The sequence below is a fragment of the Rhinolophus ferrumequinum genome, chromosome 8 (assembly GCF_004115265.2).
Source record: "Rhinolophus ferrumequinum isolate MPI-CBG mRhiFer1 chromosome 8, mRhiFer1_v1.p, whole genome shotgun sequence".
Classification (NCBI taxonomy): domain Eukaryota; kingdom Metazoa; phylum Chordata; class Mammalia; order Chiroptera; family Rhinolophidae; genus Rhinolophus; species Rhinolophus ferrumequinum.
The window spans coordinates 46120724-46135157 of NC_046291.1; the positions used below are offsets into that span (position 1 = coordinate 46120724).

The 14434-nt window shown below is 38.0% G+C and overlaps 1 pseudogene; it reads right to left on the reverse strand.

Annotated features, from left to right (window-relative positions):
- Window positions 1–1651: 1651 nt before the first annotated feature.
- Window positions 1652–10885, reverse strand: LOC117025546 (60S ribosomal protein L9-like; annotated as a pseudogene).
- Between the last annotated feature and the right edge of the window lie 3549 nt (window positions 10886–14434).

The window sequence follows — 14434 nt, forward strand, 5'->3', positions numbered from 1 at the left end:
CTAACTTGGGATTTCAGGCATACTATTTTAATTATAATAAAAAAAGAAATAAACTTTGTTAGAAAAAATGCTATAATGGGTAATGGGTGGTGATTTTCTAAAATGATTGATATGAGCACAAATATATTCAATAACACTTATTTCTCAAATGGGATTATCTTCTAATCGACAGTCTCTCTTCACTCAAAGTCCTAGTACCAGTACTGGTTGTTTTTATCTTTCTTACTTTTATCAAGGTCTTCTACCAACAGAGGTAGAAGCTCTAAATAAAACCAGCTGTAAAATTTCTCAGATGCCGCCTGTACTTACATAAATCCCGTTTCTAATACACAAGGCCTCTGGACTCAAGCGTTGCTGCTGTTGCACCCTCATTGTTCCTCTGTCTCTGTCCTTTGCATTTCCACTTTCATGCATTGTTCTGTACTGCTGTGTGGGAGAAACTTCCTGAGCAGGCACGAAAACCACACTCTTCATTTATACGTAACAATTTGCACTTGGTACAGAGTATTCATCTGGGTTGAGAAGGCTGTTTCACCCATTCTTTACTCTAGGAGCTGTCACCTGTAATCTTCTGTTGGTGTCTGCAGCTACTCCTACAGACTGCAGTTGCAGTGCTCCCAGAAACAGCTCTCCTGTCTCAAGATAGCATTGGCTTGCCTCCATGGCATGACTGGCTCCATGTTCCTGAACTTTCTGACACCAGTAGCAGTATCACCCACTCTAGCTTCACGGTTTGCTGGTCTGCTCATGCATTTGAATGTGTTTTTCCTTTGGGGTGTAGGGTTCTTGACCTTCAGTTTCTACTGTTCTTTCTGTTCTCTCTCTTTTTAGCAAGTTGGGCATTATTTAGCCGTTAAGAATCCCAGATGTAAAGCATAACAGTCAGGGGAAGTACCTCTGGGAGTATTTCTTCTACTTCATGGTCCTTCCCCATTTCCATCCCTCCCCAAGATACACACACACCACACACACACACACACACACACACACACACACACACACACACATTCTCTCTCTGTGACCTTTCCCTGTCCTCATTTCAAAATCTCTCCCTTCCACAACTACTATGGGGCAAAGGTCAAATGCTTATGCTTATTTTGCAAAAGCTGCAGCTGGCATTCAAACTGCTGCTATACTTGCAGAAAAATAATTTGCAATATCTGTTCTCCTTTAACTCTTTCACAGTCTACTTAACGTGGTTAACTCCAGTTATTGAATAAGACCTATAAAACATGATCTTGTCCTTCAGAGATTTTATTCTATGAAATATATATATGTATCAAAAAGTCCTATTCCTGCAGGCAGTGTTTTTTGTTTGTTTGTTTTGTTTTGACATAAGTTTATGTTTATCTGTCTACAACATGCCATCGCATTTTAACTTATTTCACTCATCACTGTCTTGGAGTTTGAAACCAAAGCCCTTGGCAATACTGATTAAGTGGGGATCTGAATAAGTTATTTAGTTTTTTCCTGTTTTAAATAGATAACCCATTTCAGATGTGGCTCCTTCCCCTCTTTCTCTCCCGCCCCTTCTTTCTCCCCCTTCTCCTTCTTCTTCTTCATCAATATATGACTTTTATTGCATCTTTAAAATATCACAAATAAGACTGAGGGACCACTTGACATCTTGGTGTTTCTGTAGCTGGACAAATTAAATTGTATTCATCAGCCTGAACTGGCTTTTTTCAGAAGTATAGATACCATCCAAAAATTTTATGCTATCCTTGATTTTAACTGTTGTGACTTGTTGAATCAAAGCAGCTGAATTTGATAAAGTTCAGTATCATTTCCTTCAAGAATTAACTTGTCTTTCTGGGCTTGAGATACTGAACAAGCAATGCCTGACCTCATCCAAACCCTATGGATATATTTTTCACCCAAGAAATTTCGGATTTCGACAAGAGGACCATTCTCCTGAATAACGACGTTGATGGGGAAGTGAGTACACACCGCCCTTGTCTAGTATCGGAAGCCCCGGTAACACCCTTATCATGTTCTGTGCGTGACTACAGCGAGTGCGCACAGTAGCCAGCTCCTTTCCATTTCCCCGCCATTTGTTAACCCGGAGCCTCTTCTTTTTCTTTCCAAGGAGACTGAGTTCTACACTGATGTGATTGAAGTCCCTCCACGGGGTATCCCTGGGGCCTTTCCCAATAACTGTGCATCACTTCACAGTGATGTCCATGTTTTCTGGGATGTCCACCATCTGATTGCTGAGAAGACTCTCAGCATATACAGCAAAAAGAGCCAGACGTGGCTCATCTATGAATTCACAACCCTGTGACTGGGCAGTGCTTATCTTAGAGATCCATCTGATGAACTGATTTTAACTTTTGCATGAATGCCAGTAGTTTTCTTTAATCATGCAACTATAATGTACAGGCTCAGCTATGAAAATACGTTATGCCCCTCAAATAGAAACACTAGAAAAACCATACAGGTATGTACTCATTTTTTCCTCAGCTAACCCACATATTAGCAGCACCAAATTCTGATAACTCAGCTTTTTTACTGCCTTTTATACAGTAATTTGTCAAACTTACAGCTTTCTTGTTCCATTGTCTATTAGCTCAGTTCAAATACTACCATTTGCTAGGTTTTACTCGATATAATCCTCTCAATTTCCCCTACTGAATTTTACGTTTCATTCCTCAAATATCCTTCAAACCTCATTCCATGCTATAGTGCTTATACATTTCAAATTGATAGGCTCCAATCCAGGAAAATAAATGGCAGGAGGCTGACTTGAGAAACTGTATTTACCCAGACCATTTATCAGAATAGTTGAAAAATAAACTGTGGGTTTGATCATTTTTTAATTTTCTTTACAGTGAACTCAAGGTAAATATCTCAGATACGTGTGCTATGATAAAGCATCTTCTCAGCGTGGGAATTATTAAATTACTTCTGTTTAGTAAAAGAGTATGCTAAGTGTCTTCAGAATGTTTACTTAAGACAAATATGTATGACATATGCCTTCTTCTGACATAAAAATGTTTATGCACATGACACAATCACAGGTGTAAATAACCACCCTCCATATTTTGATATTATATGAGTTAAATTATTGTTACTTTTACCCTTTAAAAAAAAACTCTTTAAATCTGGTAAAGAAATAAAATAGGCCCATATCATGGGTGCTTTGGGTTACAAGCCAAAGAGGGGCAACTGGAGTGCAGAGACACCGAGCTTGGTACTTAGAAAGGTTAAAAGTGGTGAAATGGATAGCTATGAAAGACTATTTTAAAATAGATGAAATGGTTTACTTTTACTAATAACCCATTTTGAATATACGTATTTTAATTCTGAAATTATTAAATTTAATTATATCAGATGTATTTTCATTTCAAAATTGAAAGCAACAAAGTGCAAAGAACAGGAAAGGGGGTATCGTTTGCCTTTCTAAACCGGGTACATTTTAAGCAGCAGGGCTCTCACAGAAGTGAAAAGGAAGTGGAGACCATAAGCTCTACAGACAGCAAACCAGCTGATCACATGACGGGATGATCAGATTGAGAGCTGAAACCAAACAAATGAATAATTGATAAGAATATCAAGTGAGTAAAGTAGCAGGTCAGAAAGGCACAAGCCACTAAATTATAAAGACAAATCCTGACTGCCTAAATCTGCCTCATATGCTTTTCACCATGGGTTTGGAATTTTTAGAATGCTTTAAATCGCTAAGGTAAATTATACATATATTCTTCATCGATCACCACTACCCCAGCCCCTGATATGCTGATTATGCTAAACACTTTTTCTATTAAAAATAAATCTGAGTAAAATCACAAGGGAATTTCAAAATGTCCTTATATATGGTATATTCTGAGAACAGAACTGTAAACTCCATCAGGTTACTTAACAAATTCATTTATTCATTAATAAGTATTTAATGTAGAATTGATTTATTTCTATTAGCAAATGCTGTCTCTGTAGCATAAGCTACATAAGTCATTTAACAGAAAAAAATCTATATTTATTCTTCATTATTTCAGCGGGACTTACGGTATTTTTTAGTTTTTGTTTTGATGTTACTATTGGCTACAGTAAAAATGAGATTATAGCATAAAAACATTTCTAGAGTTGGTTGTGTGTGTGTGTGTGTGTGTGTGTGTGTGTGTGTAGTTTTCAATTGTTTGTATTTTGGATAGTTTGTGTTTCCTTTTTATCAAAAATCCTCAGAGAACTCTACAAACACATCTGGGACTTTTGCTGATTCTTCTCTTTAGGTAAAATTACATAAATATTTTCACTTACAGCAAGTGTCTCCCCAGGCTTGTTTGGTGCTGTTGTTTATAGTTTCTAACCTCCTGCAAAATACTTTTACTTTGACAGAAATATGTCTTTTCAACATGCATTAGGCAGCTGACGCCATTACAAACATGCACATTATCAGAACTAACCCAAGGGGAGAGGTATCCTACTAAAGTCAAGTCTTGTCAAGAAGTTCATACATTAAATCAGCATTTATTGAGCACCTTCTCTGTGCCCAGCACACTGCTAGGCAACAAGGACATGAATATGACACCAATCAGTCTACACTTGAGAAACGCAGGCTTTTATCATAGTTTGTATATATTGCGTACTTAGACGCACATTCAATCATTCATTTGATAGGTACCTAATGATACAGTAATAAGTGCCAAGAACTGTAGGAGTCCAGAATTAAATATTGATATTGATATTGATATTGATATTCAGTCTTCTAGGTGCTCACAGACTAGTAGGAGGATGTAGTTAATGTGAAATCTCTATGATAACTGCATTAAAGGAAGTATGTCAAAGATACTGCGAAAACACAGTAAAGATGATTAGCCTTACCCAGGGCCATCAAGGAAATCCATACAACCATTGGGCATACTTGAGGCAATACTGTTAGACAAATAAGGAAAGAAGGCCTCGATTTTCTCATTTATTCGGGCAGCAAGTTTTCTACCAATGTGTCTCAATTCATCCTAAAAGAATACCAACTTCAGACCACCCACCGAATGGCTCTGTCTCTGGGCACAGTTACCACTTGGCATCTGCTGAGATGTGCAGCGAGGGTATTAATTACTGCTCACCATGTGATTAATGTAGCTGATAGTTCTTGATGAGGTCAGTGTTTTGTGGATCTTAGATTAATGATTCCAATTTGACAGACAGCAAGCCACTAAATGGTTACCAGGTGGCAAAAATATTGTGTTACCCTAGGCAGAACCGAAGAGAGTAATATAGCTAAGAAATCAGCTCATAGCAGAATTAATTACTTGAAAACCGTTTTCCCACTTTTTTTCCAAATAATCTTAAACAGAAATTCTAATATTTCCCATTTTTATTTTTAGGAAACAAACTAACTTTTCAGTGTTTTCTACCAAATATCAAATTATTTGATTTTTGAAGTAAAACAGATTTTACTTCCCTGAAGCATGGTGTGGGATATCAGTTTTACGATGCACAGCAAATGACTAGACTTTGGATGGAAGAGACCAACATAAATGGCAAGTAATTTAACCTTATTACTTACACATTTAACCATTTAGATAGACTAAGTACATTTATGAGAAGACATTTGGCAGAAGACATTTCCTGAGGTTCGTTAAAAAAAATTCATTAAAAAACTTAATATATTGTCTTAAATTAAGTGCCTAATTAAAAAAAGATAAAGAAACAGAAGTCAAGAGAAAATAATCTGACAGAAGGAAATTGAATGGAACAGAGTTATATTTCTGTTTCCGGTCTCATAAGATCAGCAAAAATCCCAATGTACAACTCTCTTACATTTTTCCCAGGTCATGAGTTCATTGAGGAAGAAGCCATTCATTACTTATTCTTATACTCCCAGCACTGTGCATAAGGTCCAATATAAGGGTTGAAAAATTTGACTGAGTGGTTGGTAAATCTGGAGTACAGAGTACGAAAACTTGATATGTCTGCCACTGGGCACACAGGACCGCAACTTCCCATATCCAGAGTCAATCTGCAAAGAGGTAGACCATGCCTATGAATGAGTACACACAGGCATCACATGTGAGGCCACAATAAAAACAAAACCTTAAGGACCTTAATATTGTTCCTGAAGCAAGATGGCTATCGGTGGGGAGGACTATTTTGTGTCCCAAAGACTAGAACATTTCACCTCACAATGCTTTCTATGTGTTCCACTCAAGAACGCTGGCCTAACTTACACCCTTCTACTTATACTTTTATTTTTATAAATAAAACTGCTAAAGTGCTAATAAAATCTCATATTATCAGCAGAGTGATGCTTTTCCATGGTCAGTTAATCCGGTTCTTCACCTAAAACCCTACAATGACACTCTCATTTCCCTTTATCTCTTTGGTTAAAGCCAATGTTCATGTAAAATCTAGCCTCCCTAATTTCCCTGATCCCCTCTGCCCCTCTGAGTGCTGGCAGGCCTCTCCTGTCTCGGCTTTTGCACTGCATTCACTGTTCCCTCATCCTGGAACCTTCTTTTCACTCCCTTCCTGTGTTCAAGTCTTGGCTCAAAGGTGACTTTCTCAATGAGGTCTGCTCCACCCACCTCATTTACAATTAGAACCTTTCTCACCCTCCCTTCCCATCCCCCTTATTGTTTTATTTTCTGCACAGCACTTACATAATGCTCTTCTTTTACACACACACACACACTTATTCAATTTAGGGTTGATATCACTCTACTAGAAAGTAAATTCCATAAAGACAGGCTTTTTGTCTCCTTTGTTTTCTGCTGTAGCCTCAGTCCTAAAGGAACACCTGACTCAGGATGCATTCATTATTGTTGAAGGAATGGATCAATCAATCAGTCATCCTGGCCTCCGTACAAAGGAGCTGCACAAAGGAGTAATAGAGATTAGAAAAAAGTAGAGTTTAATTTCTTATTGGGATGGAAGAGTAAGGGACCACTGAAGAAGTCAAGCTAGAAATGCTCATTCCCCAACATTTATTATAAAAGTTTTTCACAGGATCCAATAAACACTGTATTGGTGAGAGAGAGAAAAAAATTAAGAAGAAATGATCCTTAGTTTGAAAGCAGTTTTGAGGTTTTTGGAACAATGATGAATGCCTATGTATAATACAAGGAAATTTACCAACAAGGAAAGACTTTAATCAGACTTCACGTGTCACAGCTTCGGGCAGTGTCCTGTGCAGGAAACTCCCCCGCCCCCACCAGCGGCACATACATAATAAGTGAGTGCTGTAGAAGTATCATGTTTCAATCACCTGTATAAGTAACTAGCCCACAGTCTCTAACAAAACAGCTTTTCATATCCAATACATACTTGTAAATGCCTGCATATATCAATATATGAAAGATTTCCTCATGTATTTTCATAATCAGTTTTGATGGTTTATGATTTTTAAAAAAAAGGATATCCAGGAATAGCACATCAAATTATAACCTCATCATATAGAAAATAAAGGTTAAATTAATAGCCATTAATGTGAGAACCTTGTTCAAAACAAATTAGGTGAGAGCCAAAAATGGTCAATTTACTCAGCAGTATGTCTAAACTGGTTCTACACTGTGATGAATCTCCATACAGTGCTCTCTATTTCCTCATACTCAGAATGCTCTGGGCATTTGGTGTGTAAAACTGCACAAGAATTTCACTGAACAATTACCCATAAAAGAAAAAATTGTTTTTAAATCCCCTTGGAAACATCAAACTATTAAATCCCTGTTAATTCCAAATTTAAATTAGTCATATGTCATTTAAATCTATCATACCATTGATTGTATTGTATAATGCATCATTATTCTATGTCATTAAGAAAGAATAAAATGCCAATTATGATTATAAGATGTCATTGATTAGAGAGTTACAACCAAGGTGGCCAAATATTCTCTTTTTCTACCAAGAAAAATGTAAGAGTAAATTAATTACGTGAATAAGTTACTATTTAGTAAGAATGCTCTTGTGACACTGTGAATTATCAAACACTACACCAAAGTCAAGAAAAATTGTGGGATATCCTAGAATGGAATAATTCTGACTTGCATGAATTGTACAGTTAATCATGAGGCACAAAAAGATTTAGACAAAAATTAGCCTCGGTTTAAAAGAAATTACACTTTAGCTACAGTCTTTTTGAAAGAAATATATGCTTCCAAAAATGTAATATTATTTCTGGACAATGTGGGCTCTTCTTAAATTCATGAAGTAATTGATTTTCTCAAATTGTTTTTAGTGGAATTCCGAGTTTTCACAAAATGGCTTTGTCTAATGAAAATATTCACCAATATGATCTTTTATATCCAATTCTTCTTCATGCTGTGCTCTAATGGAAAACTAGAAAATGTCATTCTAAAAACTGTTTTGACAAATAGCAGGTAAATCATAAAATCACATAAGCAAGATAATGTTTAAAATGGGAAAGGATTTGGCAGCCAAATAGCCAAGAAAGAAAAATGAAAACTACTAGTATGAACACTGAAAGCATTTATAGAATTTCAAGAATGCGTGACTAGATCTTTCAAAATGGGAATTATAAACAATAAGAAATGTCATACAGCAATTTCATTTTATGTAAAACTATGTAAGTAAGTGCACCATTTGATTTAATAATGAAAATATGAAAAAGACAAACTGTTAACAAAATATAGTCTGCAGTAGCTTTTTTCAGTAATAGTGTATATGTTTTAAAAGGAGAAAGTCAATAGATTTAAAAACATTATTCATCTCTTTCTCACAGCAGGGTGACTAAGCCTGCTGTCACCAAGCATGTTACCTCATTGTTCCCTGATGGAGTTTCTTTAATGGGATGAGATGAATGCAAGTGTTTAACTATTTTAACATATCAACAACAGAAAATAAAAGCAGCTACTGAAACAAATGATGTGGCTTCCCACTAATTGAATATGTTTATGTCTTTAGACAGAAGGGCACTGATGCCTAAAATTTTTATAGTGCCATAGTAATAGGGATTAAACAATAGATTAGGTTCAATACCAAATAGGTCTCTCAAACCCTCTGCCAATCCCACATAGACAGACTAGCTTACTATATGTTAAGGAGTCTGTGTGTTAATTTTAAATGTGAACTGAATCTAAACCATGATTTCAAAAGTTCATCACTTCCTAACTAATGTTGGTCCAAAAGCAGGCTATTGCCTAAATTATCAATAGGTTACACTGCCTTGGATATGTCTACAGTAATGGGAGACGTCTCTAGAATCCAGAAAACCTCTGTCTGAAATGCAAGACACTTTACTAGTCTATTGCTCCTTGTATTCTCTAAGGCACCCACAAACCAATGAGGTCTCACTTGGAAAAAGTCAGAGTATTAGTCCTACAAATGAACCACTTCAAAATTTCCATAGTTGTGGCCCTGAACTTTCCTTAAGTCCAAATGAAAGCTAAAATCCCCTTGATCCCTATTTCTTTCATCTGTTTTCTTTTCTCCCCAGCCTGTTCGTCTCTCTCATTGGGCTCGCTTTTCCTGAGCCTCTCAATTTTCTCATCCAAACTCACTCACACAGAACAACTTGATAAATGTTTGCTGAGGAAGGACCTAACAAATGATTGCTTCTAGAAACATGCACATCTCAAAAAGTGATGATAGGAAAGGATTAATATGCACTACATCACCTACAGTGGGGTTCCTGCAGATGATTTTTAGGTCCCTCTTTGGCACAAAGGACTAGGCTTACCCTCATCTATGCTTTTATTCCAAGTTGAACCATATTTCATATTTCACATGTTACAATTATGTTTCCTTCCAGCTTTCCCTCTACCTATTAACAGTTCTGCATGGAAACGTAAGGATTTTCCAGAATAAATAGAAAATATTTACATATATAGTTTCATAAAATTCACCTTGTTCCGTACAAAAGGAGTTTGGTATTATGGAAGAATTTCCAACTCCAGTGAGTAAGTCTACAGAGTTTTGCAAACAGTTACTAAGAATGTTTTCCTTTTATCTAATCAGTTGGAGCTAATGAGATGAAAATAGCATTTCATCAAGCCTGACATAAAATTTTTACTACCATATCCTTTAAAATAGGGACTGCAGCCTGAAAGCATCTAAGGACATGTGACCAAATGCAAAAAGGAAAGGAGTTTTTATGGTTTAGAATATTTTAAACTCAAAATTTTCCTTTTAAATAGTGATAATAGGCCCCAATTTGTAGCCACAATGTTGGATTTTCAGGAAGGAAAGAAGGGAAGAAAGGAGGGAGGATGAATGAAAAGGAGGAAGGGGAAAGAGAGAAGTTCGGAGAAGGGGGAGTGATGGCTTTCTGTTCTAGAACAAAATAGCTCCATTCTGAATATCAAAAACTGGCCAAGACAACAAACCCCACTGTTGAAGTACACACTAGGGCATGAGGCAACAACCAAGGTTTCTCCATTGATACGACTTTGCCACGAGATTAAGCTCGATGTTATCAGCCCTAGATACACGCTAGAATCACTGGAGGAGGTCGAAAGCTATGCTGATGCCCTGGAGCTACCCTGAGATTTTGACGGAACTGGCCTGGGGTGCAGGCTGAGCATCAGAAGATTTAAACGCTACCCAAGTGATGTGTACGTGCAGATGTACACCGTTCATTGAAGGACAGAAGACAGAGCTATTCCAGACACCTGTTTGAGCTGACTGTGCTTGATTGAGCCCCAGCTCACGAGATGTCTCACCTCCTGTGCAATCTTCATAGCCTTCCCCACATTTACTCAATGAAATGGGGGACAATAGTGGATCGCAGTCTTACCTAGCAGCCCTCTGACCCACTAATCAGTTCATTCTCTCTCCTCCCGGCCCCGGGTTCTGACTCACGCTGCACTAGAGAAGGAGACACACAGCCTAGCCAATAAACGACCGCCGCCGCTGGATCTTTCTTTGCCCAGAGCAGAACCAGAAACTGCCTTTCAGAGATGCGCGGACCGCGCAGGAATGCCACTGCCATCTGGTGGCCTTCCTGGGCGTCTCACGCCTCTTCCTAAACTGAAATGTGAATAAACTAATCATACTCTACCACTTCATTTGTATACTAGAAACAGGCTTAAATATTCCCCCGCATGTGGGGGAGGGAGGTGTGTGTGGGTGGGTGGGTGTGTGTGGGTGGGTGGGTGTGGGGGGAGCTCCCTGATGACCGGCAGAACCTGGAGGGCAGAGCCAGCCCTCCCTATAGGTCAAATGGAACACGTTAGCCTTCAAAAATTTTTCACCCACCTGTCTGCCTTCAAAGCTCTTCTTCAAGGACTTTCAGGAGAGAGGTTAGCCCAAATGGATGAGTTTCTTACCAGGAAAGATCTAACACAGCGGTTTTCAAACTCTGTGTGCATTAGAAATCACCCCGAGGGCTTGTGGAAATCCAGATAGCTGGGTCCCACTTCCTGAGTTTCTGATTCAGCGGATCTGGCTTTGGGCTTGAGAATTTGCATTTCTAATAAATTCCTACATGATGTGGGTGGTCCAGTGATTGCACTTTGAGAACCACTGGACAAACTAGCAAAGATTAATTGTGAACACTAATAAATCCATCAGTCCTAGATCAGCTGAAGAGACAAGACTGAGCGAGATATTCATATACTGGGGCAGTGACCAGGATCAAAAAAAGATGATGTCACTATTAGATTGTTCCTAGATATCAGTGGAGTAGCATAAGGGAACCAAAAGCTACCAGCAAAGAAGTGCTCTGGATGATGATTGGACAAAATTGCCTCTTCATTGTTTTGCCTCGTGTCCTCTGGGAAACACTGTGTGCTCTCTTACCTAAATACCAAATTATCCTAATCCATTTAGTTTATTGGGGTGCAGACCTGATTCGCAAACCAAATGACAAGCTGCAACAGATTTCAAACTGAGGGTTTATAGGCTTACAGTGGCTCAAGATATATTGGTTTGCATTCCAACAACGCCATCTAGTGGAACTTTGTTTTACATCACACAGCCTAAAATGGAGGTGGTTTACTTTTGACAGGAAGAGGTCCACATCATTTGCTAATTGTGATACAACTGAGAAAGGAGAAGGGCAAGTAAACAAAGCACTGAATTGTGACTATGGCAAAGACTGTTGCCATCATATATGATATGCTTTCTGAAAACAGAACAAAACCATTAGCTGAGGAACCTGCATAACACAGAAATAGCTTTTTTAGAGAAGTCTAGTAAGAATAGGTAGTGGAAATGGGAGAACTGTATCAAAACATTATGTTCATGTGCTGTGTTTATGTGCCAAAGCCTCAAATTTCCTCATAATAATTGATCATGAATTATATGAAAAATTTTTAAAAGTTCATGTTCTATATAAATGTACAATGATTCATATAACCACACATTGAAATCTCTATTCTCCACCACAGTCTCAGGAAGAGATAGAGTAAGGAGGAAAAGAGAGATGATGCAAAAGCATTGCTGCTAACTTTGAGAAGGGAGCAGAAAGGAAAAAATTCAAGATGTCAAAATCTCCTTCACTGGCCACAAAATGTTTCGTGCAAAATTCTCTCCTAGGTGAGCTGACAAGTTAAGGGTCAAGATTTGCTGAATGTAAGTTAAACATTAAGAAGAAGCAATTTTATTTTTATAATCACTGTCCCACACATGATTGGTTGACGGCTGCTTTCCTGCCTCTGAGTATCTCAGGCAGATTCCATCCCGTTGATGTCTGATCATTTTCATGATTCATAAAACAAAATTTTAACTAGCCCAGGCTAGTGAAACTGATGACCCACAGGGGTCTGGCCTGACCCTGCTCCTCTGACTCCAATGTCATGAAGCCAACTTGTTAGAAATGCAAATTCTCAGGCCCACGTCCAGAGGAAAAGTCCTTTCAACATCTGTCACATGAGATTCAATGCAGGCTTTCCCCTTCTGTTGTTCAATTATGACTTAGCAATAACACACAACTGCCTTGATACTTCAATGCTTGGTCCCAAATTATTTCTCAGATATTTTTATAAATATTGTTGATAAAATTTTACCTAGCCCATAATTCCTACCCCAAGTAAGATTTCAATATGTCCGGAATTTTTAAATTACGTATGAGAAAATATATGTAATTCTATAGAGAACCCCTGAATATATTATATTTCAGTAACTTCAACTAAGATTTTATTAAATTGTGTTTCTATTTCTTTTATCAAGAATCCTTGTTCTAATAAATCTTCATTGAATTGTGTATGTACTCAGAGCTATGCTGTGAATGAAGCATAAGTATTCTCGGTCAGGTTCCCAAGAGGCAGACTCTGAGATGAAGATTTATGAGCAAGTGATTTATTAAGAAGCTGCTCCCAGGAGAAATCAGGAAGGGAGCAAGGAAAGGAGAACAGGGAGGAAGGCCTCTCAAGGATGTGTTTCAGATGAAGTCCCATGGAGGGTAGCCTCAACTTGATCCTACAGGGAATTCTGAAATGTATCTAAACTGGAAGCAAAGGAGCTGGGCTTCATATTCACAAACATATTGTTCAGAGAAAAGGAGCCCGAGGCTGGCCCAATAAGCAGAGTTCATCAATGCCGGCCACTGGAAACAAAACCATGCCAAGGCTGCATGAGGGGTGAACAGATGGGTAAAAGGGGTATGAGGGGATTTGGGTGGAGCACCAACAGTCTCTACTTCCATCAGCATAAAATGTGTTTCTTTTCCATTGGCATATTACATTCTAGGTGAGCAACAAACAAACAAACCAACAAACAAAAAATTGGATACCAGTTTTAAACCAAATAATAGCCAAGTGCAAATTTATGGTACAGCTGGAGCACATTGCAGCAAACCAAAAGCAGTGGTTGCCAAACTTTGCTGCACATTGAAATGACCTGAGGATTTAAAATTAACTGATGCCTGACTCCCATCCGTAGGCGTGCTGATTTATTTGGTATGGGGTGCAATCTATACATAGGAATTTTTGAAAGCCACTCCCCACCGCTAGATGATTCTAATCTTTAGGAAAGGTTGTGAAGCTCTGATCCAAGGCAAGAGAGACCAGTGTGAATTGTTTTCATTAGGAAAGAGACATCAGGAAAGGGTGAGGTTTGAAGGATGGTTAAAATTGAAGTATCAAGAAATAAAAGGGGGAGACATTCCTGGAAAGAGATGCAGCACAAGTTCAAAGGCAAAAATTAGCATGACTAATAAAGAAAATAAGAAAACCAACTTGAAAAGTTCTGAGACTAGTGAAAAATAAGGTTTTGTAGATAAAGTGAATCTCTATTACAGTTGACCCAGAAGTCAAGCGAATTCTTTTGAGTTTGACCCAGTGGGCAACCACTGTAGATTTTCGACAAGAGGAGTGAAATGATAAAAGTCGTGTATAAAGAAAAATATCCCAGCAACAATACAGAAGACAGATTCAAACTGCAAGCGACTTGAGCATCTAAGGTCTACTGAGAGGCCATGTCAGTAATCCTGGTATTTGATAGGGTCTTCACTAGGGCAGTAGCTGTCAGAATTGAAAGAAAAGCACAAATAAGGAAAGTTATTTTAAAGAAAAGAAAGGTCTTGGAGCTCGGATTTAAA